The following is a 20081-nucleotide window of genomic DNA, read 5'->3' as shown; positions in this document are numbered from 1 at the left end:
TAATTAGTTCTTACTGTAGGCCCACTCTTTGCGGCCTGGCATTATGCCAGTGCTTGCATTCGAGCGTTCTTCTCCAACCATCGCCTAAACGCCAATATGGACCTCGACGAAGACGCAGCCCTCCACATCTTGGACGAGGATGGCATTCGTGCAAGCCTGCTCAGACATAGACGCGCAAACAGCCTGGGATGGTCCTGAATGCTACAAAAGCTGATATCAGATGCAAACACAACTATGAAGAAACAAGCGGAAGCCATCCGCATTGTTACCATCGCTCAAAGAACTCCGTCGTCTATTGATAATGAAGCTTCCAATCTCCCTGTGTGCAGTGCTACTCACCCAGCCGACGTGCATTCTGCCGTCAACAACGAGTTCTCCCCTGAGACCTCACCAGACTGCTAACTAATTCATTCGGAAGTGCTACCAATGCCTCCTCCCCCCATTCTGCGTCGCTTCGATAGTGCCACCCCTGGAGCAGGGAAACAAGCAGCCGCAGCCATCTCAACTGCCGCTACATGTACTCAGACCAGCCCATCTATTGCTAGCAGTGTTCAGCATCAACAACAAGCTACCTACACTGCCACAGATGAAACAAAAGTTATCATCGCTCCTCTCCAGACACCGTCGCATAGGCTACCTGCTGCTATCCCTATAGCGGTACCCAGCATCACCAAGAAGCTGCCTGCACTGCCACAGATGAAACAGAAGTTACCACCCCTCGCGCCCAGACACTGCCGCGCATCCTACCTGCTGAGGGAGCAAGCCCTCTAGCCAACAATGACCCAGACATGAATGAACGCAGCACTGCTGTGAGAACACTTCAGCAGCCCCCGCCAGCCCAGGTTGGGAGCTCTGTCAAAAACACTGGCAGCGCAGCAACAAGCACTGAAGAAGCTTTCAGCAAAGCAGATTATCTGAAACCCTCCCTGTACACAAAGAAGAACAGAAGAAGAACACCCCCGACTGGCGGGGCCCCAGCAGCAACCCCCCTGAACGGGGGGGGGGGGGGCCTCCTCTCCCCTCCCAACGTGTCCACAACAAAGGCGAGTGCTGCTGACCAAACCTTGGCTCGCACACCAGCTACAACCAGAAGCAAAGCACAAGCTGCAGCAAACCCGAAGCCACCGCTGGCGAATCGGAGACGCCGCTTTCAAGCCACACAGCTAGGTTCTGACATCGCCCCAAATACAAACCGCATTTCTGGGCCACCACAGCAAAGAAAGAAGAATCCTGGGTCGCCCAGGATTTTATTCCACCCAAGTGGCAGGATGGCAAACTTCCTGAGCACCTCCAAGGATGCCATCGCTGCACAGATTTCAAGGCTGCCTGGAGTAAAGGCTGTCCGAGTGAACCTTCGGCGAAACGTCGTTGCAGTCGACGCTCACCCCTTGGCTGATCTACAGCCACTTCTCAGCATTGATGTCATATGCGGCGTCAAGGTTCAAAGAGGTGGGCGGATGCACCTGCACCGGCCGAGTCTTTCGCTTGGACCGCGTCCTAAGTGAAGAGATAATGGCGGGCACTGAGAACAGGGTTCCTGTCACCAGCTGCACACGAAGCGGCAGCGATATTATCCTCCATTTTGCAGGCCCTGAACCACCGCAAAAGATATCCCTCTTCAAGCTTCGTCGCTGTCCGCACGCGCATCCCACGACCGCTGCACTTTCGGCACCTTCGGGCACGCTACTGCAGCTTGCACCGCCAAACCCAGATGTCCCCGGTGCGGAAACAATCATCATGCCTCTCAGTGCAACTCCCAACAAGCCGCGTTGTGTCAACCGTTGCGGCACACACGCCGCTACCGAGCCTCGCTTCCCTCTTTAGCAGGGAGAACACCTATTCGCTATAACCTTGGCAGGTCCTGACAACCACCTAACCAGGCAGCAAACTGCCCGGGACATCCGCAAAGCGCGTGCAAACACCGCACCCCAAGACGTCGCTCCCATCTGCGAAGACGATGCCCACAACTGCGAATCAGCGTCGGAAGCCACCGTGTTTCCAACTGAAAGCGTCGCTGCACACAACTTCGCCCCAACGCTTCCACAAACCGCCCAGTCCTTCCGCGATGTTGTGGTAGGGAGGAAACCTGAAAACACACCTGTCACTCAGACCGACCAGCGTGATGTCATCGCAGCACTTGACGCTGCAGTCCTTGCCCTCATAGGGGAACTACACAGCACATCTCCGGCCCAACAGTTGTGTGCAGCTGCACTTGCAGCACAGCAAGCTTTAAGCCAACATAACCAAAACCAGTCGCGTTTCCCAGCCGCGTGTGTTGCAGTGAAATTACTGCCATCTCCGCTGCTGTCAACCTGAGCTAGCAGCCATGCTGCCTCTACAGAAGTACAACGTTCTTGCACTATAGGAGACTTACACTCGAGCAGAGGACCTCGTTCTCTCCGGATACTTAGGCTACAGCAGCCCAACCCAGTGCGCGCTAGCGACCTGTGGCGACATCCCATGTACCGGCACGACACACCCACCTGGTTCTCCTCGGGCAGCTATATATAGGTCCGTTCGATACCCCTGCACTCCCTGAGCTAGTTCTCTTCGTGCTGCACTGCCATTCGTTTCATCAGTGCAAGATGGCACCCTCTGCACGACGACGTTTGTTTTAAAAAAATGCCGGCATCGTGCAGGTCCAGTTCAAGAAAAGTTCAGGAAAACTCTGCACCTCCTTGGCGGTCAGTGCCGAAATCGTGCAGCCGCCATGGATGCAGACGCCTTGCGGGTTGCGATCGACGACCAGGAGACTAGTGTTTTCCCTATCGTCGACGAGAACGGTGCCAGAGTTCGGCAAGGGAACGGCTACGCATACTCAACACCAAGTATGCTAACTAGTAAGCAAACATGTGCATGCGGCATGATGCACGTTGTTGCAAAAACCGCGAACTTGTTTAACTTGGAGTGCAGTACACATCAGTCTGTAAAGATCACACGTGCGTTTCATGCCAGCTGCCGTGTAGTGCACATTCATTGAGACACCCTGGGCTGCAATGCATTGTTTTTTTTACTTTATTCATCGAGACATGCAGTACTCCCTGCGATATATTCCTTAAGCAATGCCATACCTGTTTTGCCCGTGTTTGAGTCTGCACGCTCTTTTTGCCGATTCAAGGACCGATCAAGTAGCGTCTGCTAGTAAGCAAGGAACAGAATATTGACTCCCATCTGAATTCGTAACAGGCTGCGACCCTTTGTGCTTTCTGGAGCAAGCATGCTCGAACCAAACAAAGGAAACAATGCGAACTGCTTGACTTGTACTTTTACTACCGCAGTGACTGCAAGCACGGTGTGGTGTTTACAGATTATTTTCACATTTGAACAGATAAAAGTGTCATTACTCTCGTCTTCGCCGACGATGCTAGCGCCGGCGGAGACCATACGCAGCAAGATAAGGCACCAGAGATGGAAAGCAGCATCCCTGGGCCGGAGCTGTGGCCTCCGCGAAAGGCTAGGTTCTTGATCGGCAAATATAAAGAGCTGAAAGAACAAGTCAGGAAGAAAGGTGGCTTTTGGTAAGTTCTATTTTATTGCATTGTCACCGAACAATGAATAAAAACCATACAAGTAAGAAAGTGATAGTCACAAAAGAAAAAAGAACTGTTTATACAAAACTTACAAATGGCAGGATGGCATTATTCTGCACCAAAATAGCAATTCAAGCATGTTATTTTCCTGTAAGCAGTAGTATTAGTTCCAAATTGGATGAAACATAAGGAAATAGATTGCAAAGTTGGAATAACATTCTTGCCAGTGCCAAACTTGCACCACACATTTCTTCCCATGTTTTCCCACTTTTCTTCAGCACAAAAAAGTCCCTGTGGCAGGCGATAGCAGATGCTATTATGGCAGAATTCGGAGACAGAATTACCACCGTTCAAATCGAGAACAAATGGAAAAGCCTGGAGAGGGCGTACAAAAGGGCCAAGACCCAAGAATTCTGCCTCTGGCCACTCCCGTGTGTCATGCGAGCACGAAGAGTAAGCACACCAAACCTATTTGTGGCGCATTCATTCCCACATGTCATGTTTGATGTACAGGCGCGGCCAGAATAATACGGAGCACAGGAACGGTGGCAGAACTGCGGAGAGCTGCTTAAGCGCGCTACCTAGCAGGAGCGGCCGGAACTATGCGTGTCGGCACGCGCAGAGAGGCGCCGGGGCACGGACCTACTTTTTTGCCGCAGGCCTATCGCATCACTGCTTACAGTCTGCTGACACCAGCAAGCGCTTCGGCGTTAGCGTCGATCAGCGGCTCAAACTGGAGACGGGCCCTAGTCGGCCGTCTTTTACCGCGTATTATCTTGCGCTGTCACGGCCGTGCGGCAGTCGCGGCCGTGCGGCAGTAGATTTCACACTGTCATTCCAAGACACAATGTGACCAGTGGTGTATTCGCTAGTGCGATTAATAAAATGCAAAATCATCGACTGATATGCGACTGATATGCATGCTGATACGGGCCATCTAAAACCGGGGCCCACGTTCAGACCACGTCGAGCTTTCTGCTGGTGTAGATGAAAAATATTTGGTGCGACAGGCAACACAAGATGCCGCCAAGAGTGCCTTTAGAAGTTCGAAGGGAAATAATTCATTTATCGATACAGGGAACTTCTCAACGAGAGATATGCCGGATAACAGGACGTTCAATGACAGCGGTGAACAGGATAATTACAAGCATATCGGGACGACCATGGCAGCTTAGGAGATGCGCCACGGTCAGGCAGAAGCCGCTGCACATCTGTGGATGAAGACCGAATAATCATCGCAGCAGCAGTGGCAGAGCCGTTTCTGAGCGCACAGGAGATTCGGGACGCACTAGACATAGATGTCAGCATGCGAACAATTCGGCGTCGACTACAAGAAGCTGGTCTCCAGGCATGTGTGGCGGCTCAAAAGCCTTACCTCACGGACCGACAGCGACGACAACGCCTGGAATTTGCCCGAGCTCATGCGGAGTGGGGCATAACCGAGTGGGGTGAAGTTATCTTTACAGACGAGAGCACGTTCAGCTCGCGGTGGGATCAGCATCGCCGAGTGTGGCGACCGTTAAACTCTAGGTAATTATGACTGTAGCATTGGCTACTTACTTTGACCTTGTTTTATGTTATATATCAGTCCTCATTCTCATCTTCCGTATCACAAAAAGCACCTGGTGGCCAGGAATACGAAACATGCTACGTTTAATGTGCGTTTTTATTATCCTTGTTTGCTCCCTGGTCGACCTCTTGTGCACTTGAGCATTTAAGGGTAACAATGTGTCACCTCATGCTAATACCAGTAATCTGATAAAGGGATTTAGAAATAACTTTTTGAAGGAGCGGTGGCGTCACAGCGGGAGAGTATCTTCTTTGCACAATGTATTTGGTGCCTGGTTATGCAAAAAATATATTTTGCTCGGCGAAGGAAGGTTGGTCGGTCCTTTCTAAATCATCTGCCCTTTTCACCCTGCTAGTAAATATCTTTCTTGAGGGCGCTAATATTTTCCCCTTTCTTACATTAACCAGGTATAATCCCGAGTTCGTGTCAAGTGTCCTCAGCAGTGGCCGCTGCAGCGTGAACGTCTGGGGCGCGATTAGCCTCCACGGCCTCGGACCGTTGGTGCGACTACCACACTACTACAACTCGGCTTCGTACTGTGACCTTCTTGAAGATATCCTGATTCCATACGCTCTGGACGGGCCTTTCAAGGACGGTTGCTTTCTTCTGCAACACGACCAGAGCCCCATTCACTGCGCCAGAGCAGTTAAATCTCTTCTTGAGGAGAGGGCTGTTCGACTATTGGATTGGGCTCCAAGAGGAGCAGATTTTAACATAATTGAAAACGTATGGGGTGTAATGAAGTCAGAACTATCTAAAATGAACTTGAGGACAGCCGGCGCGGACGAACTGTGGACAGCGGTTCATGACGAATGGGAGCGCCTTTCCAAGAGGGGTGGCTACGTTGAAAGCCTCTTTCAGTCACTCCCAGACCGCATGCAAGAAGCAATTCGTGTGAACGGGAATTTTACCCACTACTAGCTGGCCGCACACAAAAAAGCCCGTTTTTTTTTCTCCGCCGTCTCAACTAAGGACAGTGGACACGGCAACGACACTGAAGAGGTGTAATGCCTGTAGGTCTGCGGAATCGATGGCCACAAACAGCAGACATTTACAAATGAATCGATATGCATTTGCATGTTTTCTAATGAATTGAAAAATGAGGCCAGGAAAGAATGCCGATAAAAATAAAAGATAACGAGTCGAATAGATCATTTAACTGTATCCTCGGTTTTGTTATGGTTCATGTAATTTTTTTTTGCTGTTTTCTTCTGTTATAAAAGTTATTTCTCTAAACAGTTGTCTTGGCAAGTCATATTTGATAATAAACGTTAGTTTTCCTAGGCGAAGACCTAAATGATATCCGGCGTTTTTTTTTTGTGGTTAGTCTAGAAACGTAAGCTCCGATATCAAATATTTTATTCTGTAGTCCCTCAATTTCTGTGCTGGAGAAACACTGCATTCTTCGTCCTTCGTAAAAGTATATCCTTCACACGACAGCAATCTTCACTGACATATGCTGTCAAATAAGAAGAAATACGCGCAGCAAATTTAAAGATAAGTAAAAGTGCATTTCGGCAGTTAAGGGAAGAAAACTATTTTTTCCCTCAGCATTTTCCTCTTGTGAGAGGCAGCATCGTGACATGTTTCTACTGCATGCCTGCTGCAAACAAAAGCCTGCGCGCTTCGTAACGCAGCTCGTCGCTCGGCGCACGACATCGACGATAAACTCAGCCCGCTTGGATGAAGGCATCACCTGGCGGTTTTGCTCGCAACTGCGCAGCATCTTTCGAGCAAAGATAACGCTAGGGTTGAAGCAAAGAGCGGGGCTCGGTGGCGGGTACTTTCGCTGCGCGCGGAGAGCCAAGTGTTTATGACTGTTGTTGATAGGTGGCGCTTAGATGCAGTTTCTCCTAGGGTGCCTCGATGCGCGCCCGCTCTCCGCTGAGGGTGGAGCCACTCTTTGAAGGGGTCGCCGCCGCCAAAACCGGTTCTCGGGAGGCGCCGCTGCCATTTTCTTGCATTCCGCTCCCGCGTCCCGTCGACTGCCCACGCTAGACACGGAAAGCGGCATTCTTCACAGTCTTTTTGCAGAATGCCTGGGTGCTGCGTTCCCCAGTGCACTAACAGCGCTAAAAATGGCTGGAGAATGTTTTCGTTTCCTAGAGACAAAAAACGACGTCTTCTATGGACTGTGAAAGTGAAGCGGGACAAGTGGCAGCCGACGAACTACTCTTGCATATGCAGCGTAAGTACCCGACTTCTCAGCAGTGCTAAATTTATTTCGAGGCTCGTGTCAGCTTGTCTTTGAGTCTGTTTCTGATGACCATATTTACGATTTCGTGTTCCTGTCGGAGGCGTCATGTCATGCTTTTGCAGGTTTCTGATATTTGATCGCTGCAAACGGTCGTAGTCTCTTAGAGCTTGGGGGGCGATATGGAACCTCTGGCGCATTTACGTTTCCGTTCATTTCACGTGGCAATAAGGCTCAGCCTTCTAAAATTATTACGATCTTTGTCAGCCACGAATCTTGAGCAGCAGTGCATCACGCTTACTTCACAAAAAGCCCTCGCTGCCCGCTTAATTTTGGCAGGCGCATACCTGTATAGCAGTATGAAAAGGGAATCCCGGAGTGCAGAATAGCATGGGACGCGTTTTAGGCTTGTGTTTGTCCACATTGCATCAAATTCAGATCTTTTATACTTTTGTTCAGTGCGAAAATTGTTATTCATGACATTTATTCTAGCTTATATGTCATGGAAGTAGCGCATGGAAATAAAAAAAAACGGAGTAGTGTGAAGTACATCTCTATTTTGTAAATGTGTGCGGATGTGAGCCCATATGCGTGCCGGCGTGCATTTGTTTGATTTTCTTGATTTATCGTAATTTAATCTTATTTTTCGGGGAATAAGGCATTTATATTAGCAAAAAAAATTTTTCATGCAGGCTCACTTTGAAGAATCATGTTTTGAGCAAAACCGGGCAGATGGATGGAAAAAGCTGAAACCTAATGCTGTACCAACGGTTTTCTCATTCAGGGGTAGGTATTTCCCGTTTGATTCGCTGCCTGATTCTGTATAAGTGCATACATTCGTTACTAAAAAAAGTGGTGGCATTTGAGCCGCTTGCCCGGTATGGGTCACTTATTTCGCCTTTAACAGGTTATGTGTGCATGCATGCATGTCTTCTCGCACGCTCATCAAGAAGCCTCCCACTTATTCAATTCTACTGTCGATCGGCTCACGCAGCAGCCTTCATCTCAAACGCCCACTTAACCCATTCTTACTTGAAAAGGCAGAATCGGTCGCCTTCTCTAATTAATACAAATGGAATTAACCAAGACGGCATTGTAATTAATACAGGGAGCGGGGAACAAGTGAAGTACTTATGTGCACCTTTTGGCCCCTACCCTTAGAATTTTTTGTGCAAAACTAAAGACTGAAAAATAAAATGCCGAGACGCTGGTCATGCCTTGTTTTCGCTTTGCTCTTTATCTTGATTTTCCATATCCCGTGATTCCCGCATTTTTCCTTTACATAGTGCTCAGTTTGATCATTGGTTTGTACATCCTCCTGCTTCCAGTTGCTCCAAGGAACCGAAAGCCACCTAGAGACAGAACGCAGCTTGTGCCCATATCCGCCAATGAAGAGGTGAACAACCCCGCTGAAGGACTTCACATCGCATCAGAGGCAGATTTGCTCCCCGATTCAACCGAAATGGTGTCCCGAGATACGTCATCGGTCAATCTCCAAGTCGACAGCTTAGATGTAGAATCTTCGAACGTCGGAAGTCCAAGCTCGACAGATGAAACACCTACAGCTAGTGGGACACAAACGGATTGTGCTGAGTTGAGAAAGCAGTTGGTAGACATGGAAAGGAAATACGCCACGCTTCAAGAACATCACACAATTGCTAACAAGACAATCCAAAAGCTCAAAAAGCAAGTTCAAAAGCATGAAAGCATGGCTGATAATTTCGCAAAAAATACACGGTTCTTGAATGCAGACCAAATTTCCGCTATTTCTAAAAATAGCACTCAGGGTCACACGTGGTCTGCGGAGACGGTTAAGCAAGGGTTGCAAATTAAGTTTGCTTGCGGAACGACAGGATATGAGACATTGAGGAAGTTGGGTTACCCTCTTCCGTCCAGCAGGACGTTGGCACGGAGGATCCAGGGACTGAGGTTCCTTCCAGGCATTCTTCAAGAAGTTTTTGATGTCATGAAGTGCAAGACTGACACAATGGAAAACGTGGAAAAAGACTGTGTGCTGTTTCTAGACGAGATGGAAATTGCTACAGCATTTGAACTGGATCGAGGTGAAGACGTTCTCCTTGGAAGTATAACACTTCCTTCGAAGCCAGAGGAGCCCGCCAATCACGCTTTGGTGTTCATGCTGGGAGGAATCAATCAGCGGTGGAAGCAGGTCATCGGCTATGAATTCACTGGCCAACACGTGGAAGGTGCCGTGCTTAAAGACTATGTACTCGACATCATTCGGCGCTGTGGCCAGATTTCCCTCAGAGTCCGTGCTGTCACATGTGACATGGGATCAGCAAATCGAGCGATGTGGCGAGAATTAGGATTTTCAAGCCACAGAAATTCTACCACAGTGTGCTCAATACCGCATCCATGCTTGGACGGGAAAGAGCTTTTTTTCACTGCTGATGCAGCACATGTGTTGAAGAACCTACGAGGGCAACTTTTAAGCTCGAAAGTGTTTGCACTGAGCGATGCCACCGTGCTCGACAACAACCTCCCGTCACCAAACGTGAAACTGGAGCACGTCCAGGCAGTGGTGGACTACGACGCAGAGAGGGAACTTAAAGTAGCCCCTGCCCTATCGGAAGTTCATGTCAGCTCCGGCCACTTTACAAAAATGAAGGTAGGAGTAGCTCTTCAATTCTTCAGAGAGGCGGCACCGGCTATCCGATTTTTGGTGAAAGAAGGGCTGCTTGACCCATCTGCCGAAACGACAGCATGGTTCTTCGATCTGGTGTCAAAGTGGTATGCCCTGATGTCATCACGCCATCCCACTTTAGCTTTAAGCCACCGAAATATGGAGAAATATTACGCTGCTCTGAAAACCTTGCGCCTTGCAGCAGAAACTATACAAGGGATGAATATGGGCGCCACCTCTCAGTGGAAACCATCCCAAGCTGGGCTGCTTATTTCCACGACAGTTGTCCTTCGCCTCCAAGAAGTTTTTCTGGGCAATGAACGCTACGAGTTTTTCTTAACAAGCAGGCTACTTCAAGACTGCCTCGAAAATCTTTTTTCAGTAGTACGCCTAAGGAAGCCAGTGCCGACGGCATATGATTTAAAATGTGCTCTGAGGCTTGTTAGTGTGAGCCAATTTCTACACACGCCACGAACAACAAGCTATGAGCTTGATGATCGAGAGTACCTCGTCGATCTCCTTTCTCAAGCAAAGAAGCAGCACTCAGAAAATTTGCCTGAAGAAATAGATGACTCTGAGAGTTTGTTCATCGAAGAACTGACGTCAACGGAATGTTCCATTTTGTACTACCTGGGAGGGTTCATCCTGAAAAGCGTCTTAAAGTCTGTGTCTTGCTCCCAGTGCAAAGATGCTCTCATCGGAACAGCTTGTAATGAATATGCCTCTTTGACAATTCTGAAGGAGTATGTGAGGGATGGAGGAAACTTGATTTATCCTAGCAGTGAAGTGATGCGCACTCTCAAGAACTACGAGGAGTACTTCACAGGCGCTGCCGCGTGGTGCACTAACAAAATACACACGATGAAGTCCCCGCTGAAATCGCTCACTGAATACTTTGCAAAGATAGACCGACCATGCCTGAACACATGTGCAGATCACAAGGAAGCAATAGGAAAAATGCTGATAGCCGCCTACACAAGACTGCGGCTACGTATACATCTACGTCAGTACCCAGCCACACGTGCTGGTGGTCACGGAAGTAAAACTTGTGCTGGTGTTTCTCTTCCTTGAAGACGCTGTAATAAGTGTGAACTTTTCGTGTGCATGCACATAAGCGTGAGAAAAATTAAAGCGTAAGACACACAAGTTGCATTACGCTTGCATTGAATCGTCTTTTGTAATCATTTTGTAGATATTGTACTTGTGCATTAAGGCATTAAATGATTGTTCTTGCGTGCGCCTAGGTTTTTATGTTTTGACTGCAAAATGTTTTTGCCACCATTGCATAATAGTGTAAGTTAACGTAAGTATGTCATGCGTTCGTACTTGAATATGCAGCTGTTCACTTGGCGCACTTCACCCTCTTTCCGCTATATCCACAAGTAAGCGCAATGATAGCAACTCCGTGGCGCCGGTATTCCAACGACGACGATCAGCTGCCCGCCGTGATCACCTATAGCAAAACAAAGAAAGATATCCGCTATACTTTCGCTAATCGTCTCGAAATAGCGAATGCATCACCGAATCTTTACTCTTACTTTTCATCTAAACTATAAAATGAATGATTTTCAAAAGTAAAGTCAAATTCAAGCTCCCAATGCAAGCGGGCCACCTCTATCTAGGCGCGCCACGCAGCAAACGAGCGTCTCGCGACCAGCGGAAGCAAGAAAATGGCGGTCGCGCTAGCAGACGACGCGGTTGTCCTCACCCTAAGCGGAGAGCGGGCGCGCATCGAGGCACCCTAGTTTCTCCTTGATGCGTCGCCTGTCGCGTGCTCCGTATTATTCTGGCCGCACCTGTACCTGCAATTGTAAGTGCACCAAAGCTATTTGTGCAACATTCCTCTACAAGTTGAATTTATTTCTAGGGAGCTCAGCACTATCCTCGAGAGGGAGCACCACATACAACCAACGTTCCCCTTGGCACCTGGCAGAGTCATAGAACAGAAAGAAGCAGGATATGGATTTGAATTATGCATTTTGACGATTCTTATAACCTAATCTTTCATTCCTGACAGCACGCCTGCCGACACAGGCAGCAGCAGCAGCAGCAGCAGCAGGCAGCAAAATGATACTGGGTTGCCATCTCAAACTGTCGACCTCGACGAGCCAGGGCCATCAAGGACACCTGAGCCTCAACAAAGAAAAAAGCGCAAGGAAGGTGCTTCACCACAGGCACTGCTCGATACATTTCAGGAAGCAAAGAAAGAGCAGGCCGAACGCTTTGAGCAGAAAATAGCTCTCCTTGAGCACCTTGTAAAGGCTGTAGAGGCACAGGGTCCACAGCAAATAAACGACCATGCTGAATCCTAAAACACCTTTTGAAGACTTTCCATCAGTATTACATCATAATTACTTGCATGCACCATTTAATAATATGATACAATATGTATGTCAAAAAGGCAATCACTAAAAATGTGTCACATGCTCAAAGTGCACATACAAAGCTAGCACACACTCAGCACTGCTTTTGGGTAATAGCGTTCCGCACTCTTTCGCACTGTTTGGCAGCGCTGCAATGAAAAACCAGATCATTGTTCTCGTCGTTCTCCACTTCTTCCAGCTCGGGCAGCTGGCCCAGTTCATCGAAAAAATCACGCTCGTCGTTGCACATGTTGTGCACTACGCATGCGGCCATTATTATTAGGCAGCATTGTTTAATGCTTGCAGCGTCAACCAGATAGAGCCACCTAAAACGTTGCTTCAGCAAGCCAAATGTGTTCTCAATAGCAACACGCTGTTGCGAGTGAAACTTGAACTTTTTCTTCCACGCTGCAAAGCTGCTCCCGTTGTCGCGGCATGGTGTCAACAGCCATGACAACAGCGGGTACGCCGAGTCCCCAAGGATGTACTGTCCATCGGTGAATTTGTTGTCGGCATCTTCGAAAAATGGACTCTCTCGAAGCACCCTGGCGTCGTGAGCCGAGCCCGGGAACCCAATAAAGACATCAATTAACCTATTTCTGTCACCACAAATGCCCTGAAGAATCACCGATGGCTACTTCACATCAGGCTTGTTGTTCTCAATGTGGCAGCCGTCCACGCAGCCGATTGTGTTACGTGGTCCCTTGCCACCAGATTTCGCCAAGAAGCCAGCCTTGCTGCGTTCTTGCTGTTGATGATTCGGCCAAACGATGACGGAGGAGCTGATGCTGTTTAGGAAATCCAGCCCTCCTTCGACGCAGGCATGCACCGATGACACTGAAACATCAAAGCGGTCGGCTAATGAATACATGCTGCATTGTGTGCCCAGGTAACTGAGAACGTCGAGGCATGTTTTTTCTGGGCTCATTTGCAGACGGCCTCCTATGGGGTGCGGGAAAAACGGCGATTGTCTAAACGATGCCACAAGAGCATCAAACGTGCTTCGTGAGAGGCAGAAAAGACGCTTGAACTCGAAGACAAAATACCGACTCAACGTCCTCGCAGTACCGCGGCACACGGTTCCTGTCCAGTCTCACCAGCTTCATTGCAATCATCACAACTAAGTCATCGAACTCCTCTTCTTCACTATCGGAGTCCATCAGGTCCATAGCCGCTTGCATGACGGTAGGCAGTAAAAAACGGTTCATTTTTTTTTCTTCCACGCAGTAAACGGGAGAGGTAAACAACGAAAGACCGTGGGATGACGCAACATCCAAGCGCAGCCAGCGCAGCAAAAGCAGAAGGCTTGCACGACATCTGCACATTGACGTTTTTTTCTGATCGTCGTTAGTGTCGCGCTAGGTCTGCACTGCTGAACTGACGCTGCATGAACGCGGAACTTTTTCTGAACTGACGTGAACTGGTTCATGCCGTGCAGGCCGAATCGAGCGGACCTTATATCCGTTCATCTCTTGCACGCTATCTATAGTGCTTACTACAGACCTCACTGGTGGTCCCATCGAGTGCGTTGCCATCGCAGTGCGCATCGAGAAAACTGACACATCCGTTGCGAGTGTATGTGCGGCCTGCAGATCCGTGGGACGCCCGGTTCATAGTTCATCTTACTCAGCGGCTCAATCAACACCTCCTCATTTATGGTGATTTCAACTGCCGACACGTTCAGTGGGCTTCCCGCACTTCGTCCAGACAAGGCTATGACGTGATCAACGCTATTCATGCCGCAGGATTGAACCTGCTGAACACAGGCAGCACAACGTTTGTGCGTGTACGCTGTACTCCCACAGCCATCGACCTCAGCGTAGCTTCCCCAGAGTGTGCATACGACTGGTCTACACACCCAGATACTGTGGGATCAGACCATCTTCCAAATGACATTCTGCCAAGCACTGAACCTCCTGCCGACAAAGTGATCTACAGTATAGTGCAGAGGACACGCTTCCGCGAGCTATGTGATGAAACTCCTAGCGAACTACATAGCTCCTTTGACCACATTGCCGCCTGCGCGAGTGGTGCTACTATACGTTGTGTTGTGCTCCCTGGAACACCTGAGCCAGATATAAAACTCTTAAACCTAGTACGTGCTGTGCGTCGAAGGGCTCAACGTCGAGCACGGCGCACGAACAAACCCGAACACTGCACCATCTACAAGTGCTTGGACGCCGTGTGCCGACGTCACGCCAAACGGCTGCGACGTCGTAGTTGGATCTCGGTGTGACGTGCCCTGGACGAACCCGGTGCGCAGGCTCGTGACTGCCAGATTCTTTCATCTATGCTCCACTCTAAAGCACCACTCTTCCCTGCTCTCTCCATAGCAGTGGCCAAAGGGATTGATGCTGTCGCACTGGCCAATCTACTAGCTGATCACTTTGTCCCCACTCTGGCGAGTGACACACCTATAGACTATCTTTTCCGCCTTTCCATTCGTTCCATTCGTCTGGTTTTCCTATGCACTGTGCCCTTCACTTCCCACGAGCACTCGAACCCAAACGCGGGCGACGAAGTGCCCCTGGTCCAGACCAAGTCACTTGCCAAATGTTACGGAATTTAAACAGTGACCTATGCCAGCGCCTGCTTGAGGCATACAGCGAAGTCTTTGCTACTGGAGATGTTCCTCAGTTATGGCACACTGTCGGAACTGCGACAGTTTGTAATACTTGGCTCAAGAAAAAAAAGTTTACAGCGCTCAATAGCCTTCGTCTGTTATTGCTTGCTATAGCGGGATCGACATTGTACACTCAATTCAATGAACAGCTGCGCATGAAAAATATCTTCAAATATTAAAGATAAATAGCAAGCGTGAAACAAAACTACGTTAAACGTGCAGCTACATAATGACGCACGCTTTCCAGTCTCGTGTGCTGGCATCGCACACTGCGGAGGCGAGCAGAGCGTTCAAGAGTGGCCGATCGCAGCGCTGCCGCTGCAGGGGACACGGCATGCGTCAGGCTGAGAGGCGCGGTCGTGCCACTGGAAAATATTCTAGTTCACTGTAGCTCGGGAGTGCGTCGTCTGCTACCGCCGGTGTGTCGTCTGCTAGCGCGGGCAACCCCCCAAACAAACTGGCAGCGAGCACACCCTTCACTGCGCCAGGAAACCAGCCCACTACTAACGCAGGTCCTTGCACTGTCCTGTATTTCCCTTCGGACAGACAAGGAAATTTCCTGGCTGCCTCGAGAGACGCCATCACCGCGCAGCTGGCGGGGCTCCCCGGAGTCACGGCCGTGCGAGTAAACAAACGGTGCAACCTCTGCGCGGTGGACACTCACCCCTCAACAGACCTGGCGCCGATCCTGGTACTGAGCACCATTCAGGGAGCTCCGGTGCGCGCCAGAAAACTGCCAAAACCTCGACCGGCCTCATCTTTGGCATCGACAAGGGCCTCTCCGAGGCAGCCATCCAGGCAGGCATTGAAAGCCGTGTCCCAGTAATCGAATCCTGGTGAAACCGCGATAATGTGGTCATCCGTTTCGCGGGCCTGCGGCCCCCGGAAGAGATCGCCCTTTTCAAGCTGCGCCACAGGGTCCGCCCATGCCTCCCACATCCGCTGCAGTGCACACAGTGCGGTACGCTCGGCCACGCTACAGCGGCCTGCAACGCCCAACCCCGCTGCCTGCACTGCGGTTCCACACACAGCAGCAATGATTGCAGTGCAGCCAAACCGCACTGTGTGAACCGCCGAGGCACGCATAGTGCCACAGAGCCCCGGTGCTCACGCTGGCAATACGAGCTGCGAGTTGAGGCAACTATGGCCAGCTCCGCAACCTGCATTTCACGCCTCAAAGCCAGGCACCTCGTTCGGGACAGACAGCCCTCTGCCTCCAGCCGCATTCCCACTGTGACCGCACAGACCACCCCTGCCGCGCTTGCTACACGGAACAGCACAGCGCCGACAAACCAGCATAATGCCGCCTCCCCTCCCATCTCGATCAGCGCTCCTGCTACCAACCAGAACAAGCGATCCTTCAGAAATGCACTCACGGGCCAGGTCTCAACTACAATCGAGGCTCCCCGTGACACCCGTGACTCCGTGACCGCTGCGCTATCGGCGGCTGTACAGGCTCTCATTGATGAGCTTCCTGCCACGTCCCCAGCACGACAGTTGTGTGCAGCGGCTCTCGCCTCCCAACGTGCCCTGACCAAACATGGCTAGCTCAGCTTTGTCCCGGCCGTGTGTGCTACAGTGGAACTGTAATTCCCTTAAGCGCCAACTCCAAGGACCCTTCCTGGGCGTCTGCGCTCAGCGTCGGCGCTCTTGGCGCCGCGCAAGGACGGGCGTCCAAAGCAGTATGCATCTCCATGGCACTAGGCGCTGGCGCACGTTGCTGGCGTTTGTGCCCACGCTGCTCTGTTGCCAGACCTTACAGGCAGATGCTGGCCAAAACAGTGAGACTGCCACTCAGAGCTTTCAGCTTTTGAAAGCATTACAACATGTAGTTTAGGCAGTAAGCTGAATTGACGTTTTTAAGTATACCTGCAACCACCGCAGTTTTCTCAGCTCTACACTACAATCTGCAGCACCATCGACACAACATCAATACCATGCAGTTTCTTTCTTTCCTGCATGCCGTTCGTGGATGAGTTAATTTGCCATTGCTAGTTAGCTCATCTACGTGCATCTGTGCAATCATGCCAGCTGTATGCAGAAGAACGAGTTTTGCGGCTCATGACAAGAGCACTCTTGTCATACTGAGGAGACAGGAGAGGCGTCAGCGGAAGAAGCCACGGTGGTGGGTTCGGCCAGTGTTTATGACGCGAAAGCAAGAAGGTCTCTACCACACAGGTGTAAGTACCTCCGTTTCTTTCGTGTTACTCCTTCGTGTGAATAAATTAGAAATTCAGGTGAACAATTGTACATCAGTGTTTTCGTTACTGTGGGATTAGATTAGTTGAGCCGCCCAGACGGACCTCGCAGTGACCATATATACACGACTATAACGAGTTTTTTTCCTTTATCTATTTCAGGACGCACTTAGCGTTTTATTCGGAAGGAGTGTGCGAATATCACACAACTGTTTTTTTCCCCCCTTTAAGTTCAAGCGAGCTTCACCATCACACTTGCCAGCTGCTAGAAGAAGCGAACTTCTCAAAAAGTTGGGTGTTCAGCAGAGTAGGGAAAGTAAATAGAACGAACGGGCACTGCATTCAGGACCAATCTGTGCTACCTAGATCCAGCGATGAAATATTTAAGATTCCACAGCAGAAGCAACAAGATCCAGCTATGATAAGCACTTAGTACTTCAGTTATCACAAAAAGTATGTAAAAATAAATAAATCAAGCACAGAAATCACCTACAACATTTGGCCTGCAATAACACATTGCAGAGAATTGTAGTCATGATGTGCATTTTTTTCTTGACCTGACTGCATTATCTTTTCCTCAACAGATGCGTCGAATGCGTGAAGGAGATCATGACCTCTTTTTCAAGTTTTACCGGATGACCCCGAAGCTTTTTGATGAACTGTTGAGCTTCGTGGCCACAGACCTCGCACGTCAGCATGTCGTGAGGGAGCCCTTGGAGCCAGGGGAGAGACTGGCAATAGCCTTGAGGTTTGTAGAACTTGATTTCTGTCTGTGAACACGTCAATAAGCAACAATGTTCTATGCAGAAAGTTCAGTTGTTACATTTAGTAGTGTACTGGCAACAACGTGGAGAGTATGAATAACCTTTTTCTATTCTTTTTAATAATCATCTCAAAACATTTTTAAAAACTGGAAATAGGAAGCTGAGACCGGCAGAGATTTGCTGGGATCAGACCCGAGTTAAAAGGAGATGAACTAAACAGGGTCAATTACATATAAAGCAGTTTATTTTGTACAGTATGACTGAACTTTGTAGTGATTACATGAACATATATCAAGTGGCATCTTTAAATATGTGCCACCGAGTGTATAAAACTAGTGCAATCAATTTGCATATATACTATCGTTGCATTGCCGCGTGGTTTGTTATTGAGAAGCACAAGGGCATCGCTGGAGTGCAAGTGCAGTTGCTAGTAGGCAGTGCGTGCACATACTTCTTTGTGGTAAATGTTATAGCTACACAAAACAGGTTCAAGAATGCAGATGATCTTTTGACTGCTGGTGCAATTTACCGTAAAAACCGGAATATAGGTCGAACTTTTTTTCAAAAAACCATGGTGAAAAGTCGATCCCCGTCTTATATACCGGTCATTGGCGGAAAAAATACGGAAGTCTTGCAACAATGGGTGGATGAAGTCAGCAGCCTCCATCACCATCGCCATCAGCAGCAGTGCCGCAATTTTGCGTTTCAGTAGATGCAAAGCGGAAGCTAATGGCAATTTACCGTCGCCTTCAAGAAAAACACGATTGAGTACGAGGAAGCTCACGGGAACCTGGCGGCACAGCGCGAATTTGGAGTATCCGAAAATAGCATTCAGTACTGGCGGAGGCAGAAGCTGCGTATTACAACTTGCAGCAACCAGAAGAAAACATCATTTCGTGGGCAGACCGTAGTGTGTCGAGAATAGGAAGGAAACGTTGCGCTGCGAGCAAGATCGCTGCCTGTGACTGCCAAATGCATCCGCGTGAAAGCGGCAGAGATCGCACGTGCCTCTAGACTCACGAGGGCGCAATTCAAAGGCTCGCCATCCTGGTTGCGGCAATTCATGAAGAGGAGGGCTTTGCTCTACGGCGCCGTACTTGCCTGTGCCAGAAACAAACACGCGGGCCGATTAGTGCGCGATATTGTTAAAAAATTTGCCGGGTGTACATACAAGCAGCATTTAAATGAAATTAAATACTGTCACCATTGTGCAACCTCTCGAGTCGTATTTGTTTCAAAGTAAGGATGTCTTTCGGTACTTTTCCCATTGAAAAAGATCTTTTTCATTTTTAGATTTGGTTAGTTAGGGGGTCGACCTATATTCCGGTCCGACCTATAGTCCAGTTTTTACGGTAAGTGACCTATGTAGCGTACTAGTCACATTGGAGGTTAATTTTGGGCAGATTTATTGAATAGGTTTACATGATCAGACGGTGGTCGAAATGCATTAGTGCATCAGTGTGTTGCACCTGTAACTTTGCAGTAAGATAACCTTGCAGTTTCATATTGTGAAAATTCTTGGCTTGCTACGTCTGCGTAAAACCTGCTCATGAAACTATGGCACTAACACAATACTCAGACACAAAAATCTCGGTTGCAAGTTGAAGTTTCTTCATGAATTGAATCTGTTTTTCTGTCTTGTAGCTATCTGGCTTCAGGGCAGGACATATCCAATGTGGCCCTTGTCTACCGCGTAGGCATAGAAACTGCGAGGCGGTGCATACATGCAGCATGTTGGGCCATTTGGGAACAACTGAAAAATCACTTCATGCAGGTGAGCTGAACCTTGGCTGCAAAATTTGTCACCCATTGCATTTCATTTAAAGTGCTTTATGACAAGGCAAATGCCTCATGATGTTATTTATGTGCATCACTCTGCTATGAAAATTAGCATTGGCAGTCTGTCAGAGATGTGTACCTCTGTGTGCCGGCTCTGCTGCAAGCTTCATCGCATAGGCTTTGCAACAGCGGCTGACACTCATATGCTCGTTAATAGTTCTCAGTCTATTTTTTACTAGCTTACAGCCAGCAAGTACAAAATTGTATCTGTGCCCTGGTTTAGCATTACATTGCTAACATTTTATTGTTGGCTTTATTGCTAGTATGCATATTAAGTATACAATAGTTTTAACTCTTGTCATTACAACATTTTGGCAGTTTATGAACAAGGAACAGGCAGATGTAATGGGCCCCAA

The 20081-nt window shown here is 49.0% G+C and overlaps 1 protein-coding gene and 1 pseudogene across 2 annotated transcripts in view; one reads left to right on the top strand and one right to left on the bottom strand.

Moving 5' to 3' along the window:
- Positions 1-20081, bottom strand: part of LOC144104919 (uncharacterized) — a 211524-nt gene that overhangs the window by 166740 nt on the left and 24703 nt on the right. The window lies entirely within an intron of this gene.
- On the top strand, positions 1269-14913 carry LOC144103377 (uncharacterized; annotated as a pseudogene).

This window comes from Amblyomma americanum, chromosome 9 (genome assembly GCF_052857255.1).
Source record: "Amblyomma americanum isolate KBUSLIRL-KWMA chromosome 9, ASM5285725v1, whole genome shotgun sequence".
Lineage (NCBI taxonomy): Eukaryota > Metazoa > Arthropoda > Arachnida > Ixodida > Ixodidae > Amblyomma > Amblyomma americanum.
Note: the sequence above shows the minus strand (reverse complement) of the source record. Positions and strands in the feature narration are given on the sequence as shown.